At 44.3% G+C, this 9,722-nt stretch overlaps 1 long non-coding RNA gene across 1 annotated transcript; it reads left to right on the top strand.

The window, feature by feature from the left end:
- The first annotated feature begins 7,653 nt into the window (after nt 1-7,653).
- LOC144145071 (uncharacterized) lies at nt 7,654-9,518 on the top strand. Its single transcript, XR_013317426.1, has 3 exons — nt 7,654-7,744; nt 8,291-8,352; nt 9,323-9,518. It is a non-coding gene; the product is annotated as an uncharacterized LOC144145071 (long non-coding RNA).
- Nucleotides 9,519-9,722: the final 204 nt, after the last annotated feature.

The following is a 9,722-nucleotide window of genomic DNA, read 5'->3' on the forward strand; positions in this document are numbered from 1 at the left end:
CGCTAATGAATTCTTTGCTGTGGCATTGGGACAGGAATGAAGAGGCGGATGAGCAATAAACTATTTACATGAGCTATTTACAGTAGTTGTTCCAGCGCTAATGAGTCCAGCTGACAGCCCGAGACAAAATTACGTCGTAGTTTTTTGTCGATCAACCATTCGCGTCATCGAAGTGGCCAGCTAATATTGGTGTAGCACTATTTAAAAGTCGTTGTTCTCACCCACCACTGCCGGGTCTTTATGGAAACCTATTAATGTATCAGTGCTTTAAATAATGTTCGAAGTACTTCCCTTCGACAGCAATGCAAAACATAAACCGCTCTCGCACTGACTGGGTAACTCTGCGCAGTACTTCTGGTCGGATGCTCGCACAGGCAGATGTTATCCTGTTCTTCATATCGTTGATGTCAATTGGCTCCGTTGCGAACACTTGATCTTTCACTTAGCCCCAAAGAAAAAAGTCGAGCGGAGAAAGGTCAGGGGATCTTGGTGGCCAAAACATCGCTCCTCCGCGCCCAATCCACTGTCCTGAAAAATGGCGGTCCAACCATCTTTTTGCAGAGGTGGAGAAATGCGGTGGAGCTCCGTCATGCTGGAACCATACCTTTCGCAAGTCATTTAAGGAAAGATCGCAGGCAAAGTTGTCGACGACAATACTAAGAATTTCTTGGGTGTACTTTTTGCTGTCGAGGTTGCCCTCAAAAAAGTAGGGTCCAATAATCCTGTCTCCTAGTATGCCACACCACACATTCACACTCCAGCGAACTTGGTGCTTGTGTTGTCGCAGCCAGTGTGGGTTCTGTTGTGACCAATAATGGGCGTTGTGAACATTTACGGTGCCATTCCGGCAAAACCGAGCCTCGTCTGTCCACATTACTCTTTGTAGGAAGTCACTCTCTTCTTCAATTTTGATGAGGCCCCAATTGCAGAAGTCCAGCCGCCTTTCGAAGTCTGCCTCACTTAGGTCCTGGTGAAGGCAAACATGGTACGGATGCAACCCATGCTTTTTTAGCACTCTTGCGACTGTTCCGAAGCTGCGTCCTGACTCGTTGGCAATCTGTCGGATGCTGATTTCTGGCATAGACGTTACACACGCGAGAACATCAATTTCGAAATCTTCATTGATGACGGTGTCACTCTTCTGACGCTGACGGTGGACAGAGCCTGTTGTGCAAAATCGCCGGAACGTGGTTATAAACGTTGACCTAGACGGAAGTGGACGGTGTGGGTACCGAGCCCCGTACAGCCGCGCCGCTAACAGGGCGTTTCCATCCGTCTTGGCCATTGCAAGTACCACGTCAACTTTTGTTTCTGTTGAATACCTTGTGCCGGTGGAAGCAGCCATTGCAACATAGCGGGTCTCAACGCTTTTCTTGATTGTCGTTCGACGGGCAGCGCTAATAAAGCATCAGGCCACGGTCAAGAAGCTAACACTCTGACAAGATAATTCCCACAGCGGTTTCAAACCGCACTGAAAATGTGCCGTAAAATTATCTTCCGCTCCCAGCTGTAACCCGGTAAAGGTCACTGCGCATGTCACACCACACTGCTGTTCTTTGACTTCAAAAGCAAAGACGATAAAAGCAATAAGTGTGCCACTTATCGCTTTTGCCTATGCCTCCACCCCGTTGTCAAACTAAACTTCGTACGCAGCAGGTACGTCACTAAAGGGAGGAGCTTTGCGCCGGCTGCCACCGCCTTGCATGCGTAATCACGCAAACGGCAATTAAATTTCGCAATTCGATATCTCGAATTACAGATGCGCTAGAAAAATTCTGCTAAATGAAACTGTGTAGAAACACGATTGCGCCCAACTTTTCAATATAAACATGTTGGTTTTCTGCAGTCACTAAAAAGTTAATTATGCAATTTTAGTTAATTAAGCCACCGACATCAATATTTACCACCTCAATCTGTGTTCCCCTGGGTACGTAACCTTACAGCAGAGGTGTTCTTCTCGTACAGCTCAGCGGCTAATTTATAAAAAACCTGTCGACTTAACTTTGATCACCCTGTACGTTGATGTTGAACACAAGACTTGGGACGAAGTGCTACCGTATGTCACATTTGCGTACAACACGGCTATCCAGGAGACGACGCAGCTGACGCCGTTCGAGCTTGTCTACGGAAGACGGCCAACTACGATGCTCGACGCCATGCTTCCGCACGTAGAAGACGACGACCTCAACACCGACGTCCAAGGATACCTTCAGCGTGCGGAGGAGGCCCGCCAGCTGGCTCGAGTTCGTACTACGCGCCAGCAGCTCGTGGATGCCGGGCGCTACAACCTCCGACGCCGAGACGCCGAGTACCACCCAGGGGACCGTGTTTGGGTTTGGACTCTCATCCGACGACGCGGACTCAGTGAGAAGCTTCTGCGACGATATTTCGGACCCTACCAAATTCTATGACGTGTCGGCCAACTTACCTACGAGGTGATCCCCGATGGTGATTCCGGAACATCACGACGACGCACGCGGCCCGAAGTCGTCCACGTGGTTCGCTTGAAACCTTACTATGCAAGATGACGGACTTTTTTGTTGTTGTTGTTTGTTCGGACTTCTTGTATTTTAGGATCGGGTCGATGCACTCTGAGAGGGGGGGTAATGCCGCGAACCATGTATGGGCTTGCTTATTTATTGTTTGTTTTTACTGCCAGGCCACGCCCCGCTGTGTTATCTGCGTTCCAAGCAAAGCGCCTCTTCCATTCTTTATTTTTATGCCGCACGGGCTATCACATTCAGATAAGCAAACTGTTTCGCGCTAACGTCGCTAGCTTAGACTAATCGTCTGTGATCTACAATGTTCTGGAAGTGAATCGACGGTTCCAGAAACACTCGCGCCGAAAGATAAAAAGCCTGCAGAGCAGACGCCTCGGCATTCGATACTGCGACGCTCGCCGACGCAAGTCACTTTGTTGACCGCTGCTTCGCCGCCTCTGTATTCTTTTGAGTTGTTAGGGGAGCACAAGTTCGCTCCAATAAACTGCGTCGTCCTTGGCTTCGTGACAATATCAAAATTATTTCCTTGCCTAAATCAAAAAGTAACCCTAAATCACTTTCTTGATTTATGTTTCCTTGGTACCCCTGTTTAAATGAGCCAAAGCGTTTATGTTACTTCTATGTCACTTGCAATGGCTTCAGTTTTATACACACGTACCGTTTTAACTGTTCTTGTACTGAACTCCTGTTTCAAGGAACCTTACCAATGAATCCAAACAGGCCTTTTGTGTTAGCCTTCCTTAGTGTGCTGGGTGAAGTGTTCGGCGTCTTGTCGAAAGGTTTGGCGCATGGTGCCTTGTCCCAATACAGGGAAATGCCTTCGCGGGAAGATTGTAACCAAATTTGACTGTCATTTTCTTCCTGCATCCAAAGGGAAATGCAATCAAGTAAGTTCACTTTTACAGCCTCCACGAGCTGGCTGAATGCCGCAGATCTGTAGATCGTATGGCGTGTAGATTAATGAGGCTCAAAATCTGGTTGGGTATATTAAGGTCATTTTTCTCAAACGTGTACTTCATAATGTCTCGGCCCCCGTTGCACAACAGGTTTTGCAAGCGGAAATGCAGCAATCGGAGCACCCCGTCCCAGGTTATGACCTACTGCAGGTAGGGAAACTGGTCGTATTTGGTGAGTTGCTCGTTGTTATGGAGGAGGGGAAACATTTACCAATCAGCTTGGAGCAGCTGCATGAACTGCTCTCGAACTTCATGATGAACATGTTAGCGATGCCGATGCCAGACTTCGGAGGGCGCATCTCTATTGCTGAAGGTGTAATAACTGAAAGCGTCGACGGAGGCATCCCCGTAGTTCGAAGCTTTCGTAGCAAGTACGTTATTTGGTGGCAACCATAGGTCCTCTATGGTTGTATTTCCCAAGTAGATCAAAACGGGTTCGCGGCTTGGGATCTCCCGGGAGATAAATCATGTCTTTATTAACCCTACCTATTCACTGTGAATGGCATGAAGACGTTCCAGTAAGATGAATGCAGCGGCTTTGACAGTAATGTTGCTTGTGGGTGGGTAATCTGCGTAAGCTCAGATTGCTCGGAATTGCGTCGGGGGGCCAATGGCGTCAGTAGCAAATGAGCTCTTTGGTGGTAAAGAACCCGCTTCGAGGGGGCAGTAAAAAAAGCGGTGAGCATCATTCTTCTTTGCATCGATGGTTCTGGCAGAAGAAATAACTGAGGCCGAGGTACGCAGACCATACATTGCGAGGAGCTGTTTAAAAAACACAAAAAATATGAAGATGATAGCAAGAGCACATATGGCTTATCTCTTAGTTTCGAAAGGCGCGTGCGTTTGGCTGCAACACTTTTTTCGAAACATCACCATCGCAGTTTGTCAACATTCTAAGTCTGCAGGGATTCGAATGCAGTCATTTGTGCCTCCTCTCAGCAAAGTACCACAGTTGTCATCTTGTTTCACAAAACCATCGTGGGGACAGAAACAAGGAATTAGGTATGTTATCGTGTTATAATTTCACAGTTCGAATATGCTATTAGAACACATAGGCTGGCTTGTTCTCTGGGTGTGCTTAATAACAATTATGCCGTTACTAGGGTAAACAATAATCAAAGGTCGAGGAGCCGGCGAGTCCCGTCACAGTGTAGTGTGGAGCTTTCCTCGATGGTTGGCTTTTTCAGAAAAAATTACCCCAAAAAATGCCAAATGTTTGCATAATGTTACCGCAACTAGCAGGATGTGTACTGCACGACTCCTCTTGTTGATATGAATAATTATGCCTTCAAGGCAGGGCTTCGCATGGAGGTCAAAACAAGATAAAAATTCCAATCCCCTCCTCTACGAACAGCAATGATTGAAACTCAGAGCTCCCCTGCGCGCGAAAATCCAACAGCGAAGTCCAAAGTCAAAGCCGCTGTAATCCAAATCCAAGCGTCAATCATGAAAGTGCAAGTCGCCTGAGTGTCACATTTAAAGCATTCAAGACAAAGGCCAAGCTCAGACGACCGCAAACAAAATGCTCAAAAATAAGCTGAGCTTACATGCCTCCCCCCTCCATCGTTGTCCTTCAGTAGGCGGTGAAATTTGCAGAGGAGTGTTCTGACAGGCTTAGTACATTTTAACTTGAAAACATAGTAGTCCAGAATACAAGAATAAGAAAGAAAGGCAAACCAGGCGGAGCTAAAAACCTATGCGAATTTTAATACGGCAGGGAAATATATAAGAAAGAGCGAAGAAAAAAAGAAGAAAAGTGCAATAATCGGCATAAATGTCTTATCAAAACTTTTGTTACGAATACAACACCATTTTTGTTTGCCGCGAAACGATCTTTTGAAAACTAGTCGCGTCAGGTACGCAATTTCATTGGCGAGTAGTGAAGCATACATATCAATTTCACACATGCTCCCTTTCCTGTTGATTGCGAAAGCTTCGACATCCTCTCTCTCCTTTCGGCCACGGAAACCGTAATGGTGGCACAATCGCTTAAGCGGGAGGTTTACCCTAAAGGGTGTCGCAATGTGCTGACACCCTGCCACCTGTCGACGACGTGACGATTGTGAAAAGTCCCTTAGGCGTTCATTCAGGCAGCTGTGTGTTTGTTCGATTTACAACCGTTTGCAGGACAATAGAATTGGATAGACAATGTTTTGCAAACAGTCGACGTAGCATGTGTCGGGTTTTTTGATGCAGTCGCGACGATTAGTATTTTCTGACTTGACACGCTTGCACACGCGACTCCAATTCTTGGGACCAGAAAACACACGCCGTATGCCTGATTACCAACAATATTGAGCACATTGTTCACAAGAGGGACACAAGCGGTAACGGCTGTCTCTTGCTTTTTTGGTTGACGGCCCTCACCTGAGTAGGCGACCCCAAGTATCTGTCTCTAACATATAATAACGACTTACCCGGGCATGTACCGCCTAATATCAAATGTTTGCCAGTGATTCTGTCATCGATCGCTAAATTTTTAACCCTTATGATGAAACCACGTTCCAAAGTTTCCTTAACCGTACACAGGAATGGTGCAGCTTGTGGCTAATGGAGCCCAAGGAAATGCAAACTCGTTTCCCTTCAACGCCAAAGTTCTCCCTTCCTTTTTTCGCACGAACTTCCTAAGAACACTCCTGAAGAAGTTCAATTCTATAATCTCTAGCTGCAACCTTATCCAGCGAACTTTCATGGCTCCAATATATCACCGATGTCATATCAGCGAACCGATCTCTAGGCTTTTTAAAATGTCCTTTAGGTGAGGCTCCGCATGACATAAAGCCTACAGCTTATAAGTCTTCAAGTATATCCGAAATAGAATATCCGGAACCCGTCTGGAGCCCGCACCAGCTATACTTAATTAATGAATTAGAATTCATGCAAAACCTTACAACTCGGTTCATTCATTTTTCATATTCATGCGACATCTGCATTCTATCAATATAACGCGAAACTGGTCTTATATATCTTTCCGTGCGTTGCCACATATTCAGCCTCTTTGTGCTATACATGTTCTTCAGTAGCTATCTCAATCAACCAACCAACTTCACTCCACCAACGCGGTATCTCACTGCACTGCCCATTCGGTTCAAATGCCCACACCCATGCTCGCGCTATCGTGTTTCAAACTTCATTTTCTCTCGTAGAGCAGTGGAGTAAAACGACCTTCCCATTTATGCTGGAGACATCATGTATCCATCAATCTCTGCAGAGCACCTCAGAATGCACAGTTCAATTTGAAGGCCTGTGAATGTAACTCTTAATTCTTAGCCCGCCCTTTATTTTAGGTTCCCTACACGTAGCCCTTAATTTAAGGTAATAAAGTGAAATATAAAAGTGAAAATGTCAATATTACATTTTTTAATAATGAGGTTTTTTCACGGCCGCAAATACTTAACAGTGAAAAAAAGGAATGACGCGAAGTCAGCGCAACAATTTCAGAAAAACCTGACATGAAACAGGCGCATGTTTCTTACTCCTCAAACATTGAGTGTGTTTAATTCTTGAGACATTTTTCGGGTGTCTAAGAGGGAGTTCTTAGGAGGATGTTGTGAGTCCCAATATAAACCACCGAACATACTAAAGATTCATGTATTCGCACTTTGTTTGCGATTTGGCTAGTAAGAATAATCTCTGACCACCACTCTTATCTAGCTACAGAATTTTGTTTTTCTGTATTTCTCGCATTTACTTATCTGGAGGAAGGGGTGGTTGCAAATTTCTAATAGGCCTAACATGTTTTGCCAAAATTGCTGCCTCCGCAAATGGAACTCCCAGTCACACAATCAACGTGGTCGCCAAGCGAGTCATTGAAATTTTAACGCATCCTCAGTACTTGAACTCTATCAAATGAAATGACATGTTTGGACGGTAGGTAATAAATTCGGTCCCCGGGGAAGATTCTAATAAACTGTCAGCGTACCACCCGTATGACGTGTGTTGCGATTCGACTGGGGACAGAACGAACATAGGCCAATGTACTAGGCTTTATTCGGCCCATCTTTTCCACCCATGGTGACGTAAACATTTCTTTTTGGTGGATTTTTATTCTGCCAGGAAAAATGTTTTCTGTGTGCATTGAACTTTGAAGCTCGGAACGGTACATTTCTATTATTAGTTTTTGTTCTTTCACCGAGGCTTCTTTAATTCTTCTCTGCCCGCTATTTATGATTGGCGACAATATTTTTATTGTAGGGCAGATGTATATAAAGGCCATCGTCAACCTCCACAACATACCAACCACAGACGTGATCGTTCCTGTTGCTCCTAGCTAAGGAAATCTTTTTGGTAAGCAAAACGCTTCGTGTTGCTTTTTATGCCTACTTGTATATTGAATGTTTTCAAGATATTTTACTAAGATTTTTGTTGCCCTTGTGTTGCGTGATAGATTTAGCTACTGGCAACTAAAAATAGCATTAAATATTCACAAAAGCATCCACCGAATTGCTAAAAAAGGTTCACACTCGAAAAAAATTTCATTCAAAGTTTATCGTGCCAAAACATTTTTACATCAAGTATTTTATGAGATTGTGACAACCCACGCACAGTAAAATGCTGCAACAGGTTCCGCTGAATAAAAATTCACAATACAATTACAAAATAGGTAAAAAGATTATCCAGAGTCCGGCCTATTTCAAGGTGATACGGCAGAAAGTTGGGAAATAGGGTAGCTGCTATCAAAGCACTAACACCTATCAAAGCACTAACACCTATTCTATGATCAGGAACTTGCTTAAGGCGATAAAACAGAGGTTTTTATACAAGCCTCTAGCCGTTCATGGCTTGGTACGATTTTGTATAAAATTGAGCTGTGTTTTTTTGTATTGTGAACAGAAGACGCACCATGGCCAGGTTCTTTGGAGTTCCTCTACTGCTGCTTGTCGCTGCCATCATGGGTAATGTTTTTTTTCATATTTTTTTATACAAAGGTCCCTTGGTCGTGAGTTTCTATTCCCTGTCTTTGTGTTCGGTACAATGCTTTCACGTGCTTAGCGAAGAAATGTTAAAACAAGCCCGCAACCCTGTTTACAATCACGAATCAGCTGGCTGATATTTTATTAATGGATCAGTACTTCGGACACTTATCACCAGTGGTATTTCTTCTGTGTACAGCTGCTGCCTTTCAATAGAGGAGTCAATAAAGGCCTCAGCTTTATGTATAAAATAGGGCCACTTGCTGAGTACCTACACTGATGCCTTTTATATTTACGAGCAGTAATAGCACGAAAACAATTAAAAACTGTATGATAAAGCGCCAAAAGAAGTCTTGATAAGATTAAAAATACGTTGTGAACGCTGTCGAAAGGGGGTGTATTTTCTCGAAATACTTTCCACTCTCAATAACACGCCATTTGAAAATACTGCCGCCCTAATAATTTCGGTATATTTATATTTAGTTACGTGACATATTTGAGTAGGCAAGGGGGTGGATATTAGCAAAGAAAGGCTGCATGCCTACCATAAAGATGCATTTTCCTGACTAGAGACGATCAGTGCATCTCACTTTACTGCATATACAATCAAGTAACCTTTATGAAATCTATTTCTCGAAGTCGAATATCCTTGTCAAGCAAATTTGAGCCAAGAAGCTTAGAAGAAGAAATCTAGCCAGGTGGCCTATCTGGAAAAAAGAAGTTTTTTAATTAACTCAAATATGTAAAAATGATTGTAAATTTTCTACTTGCACTTCTGAAAATTAAGGTTTTGCTATGATCACTGTGTAAAAATGAACTGGGAGTTGCGCTTTCGATTCTATGGACTTTAAAAAGCGTTCACCATAACAGGTATCAAGGGCAACACAACTCGTGTCGAAGAGTATTCGGGAGATATGCTATGTACTTACATCACGTCTATTATTTCCCGCAGCACTCCTGGGAACGTCGACCGCATCCCTCGGTGGAGGAGTTGGCGGAGGCCGAGCTGCAGACGCACAGCAGGCATGCGCCGGCTGCTGAAAAGTAGAGCAGGACGCAGCGTTGAAATAGCCAAGACGTCACCCCGGCTGAAAATGAACACGAATAAACTTTAAAAGTGCTGCTTTACCATCACTAGCGCTTTGAAATTTGAACATTGTTGTGCCTTTACATTCACTTGAGCGAAGCTTCGGGGGTGAGAACGGGGGTCTCAAACCCTCTGTACTAAAGCTGGGACTCTGGAAAGTGTAGAAGGGAATGGAGGGTTTCCTTTGAAGATCAACGAGTACAAAGCTTTATCCATTGATTTTTTCAATAGTATACAAACTCCCAAACACTTGTATGCCTGAAAA

This window comes from Haemaphysalis longicornis, unplaced genomic scaffold (genome assembly GCF_048455015.1).
Source record: "Haemaphysalis longicornis isolate Haplotype H1 unplaced genomic scaffold, Haemaphysalis longicornis Haplotype H1 scaffold_7, whole genome shotgun sequence".
Lineage (NCBI taxonomy): Eukaryota > Metazoa > Arthropoda > Arachnida > Ixodida > Ixodidae > Haemaphysalis > Haemaphysalis longicornis.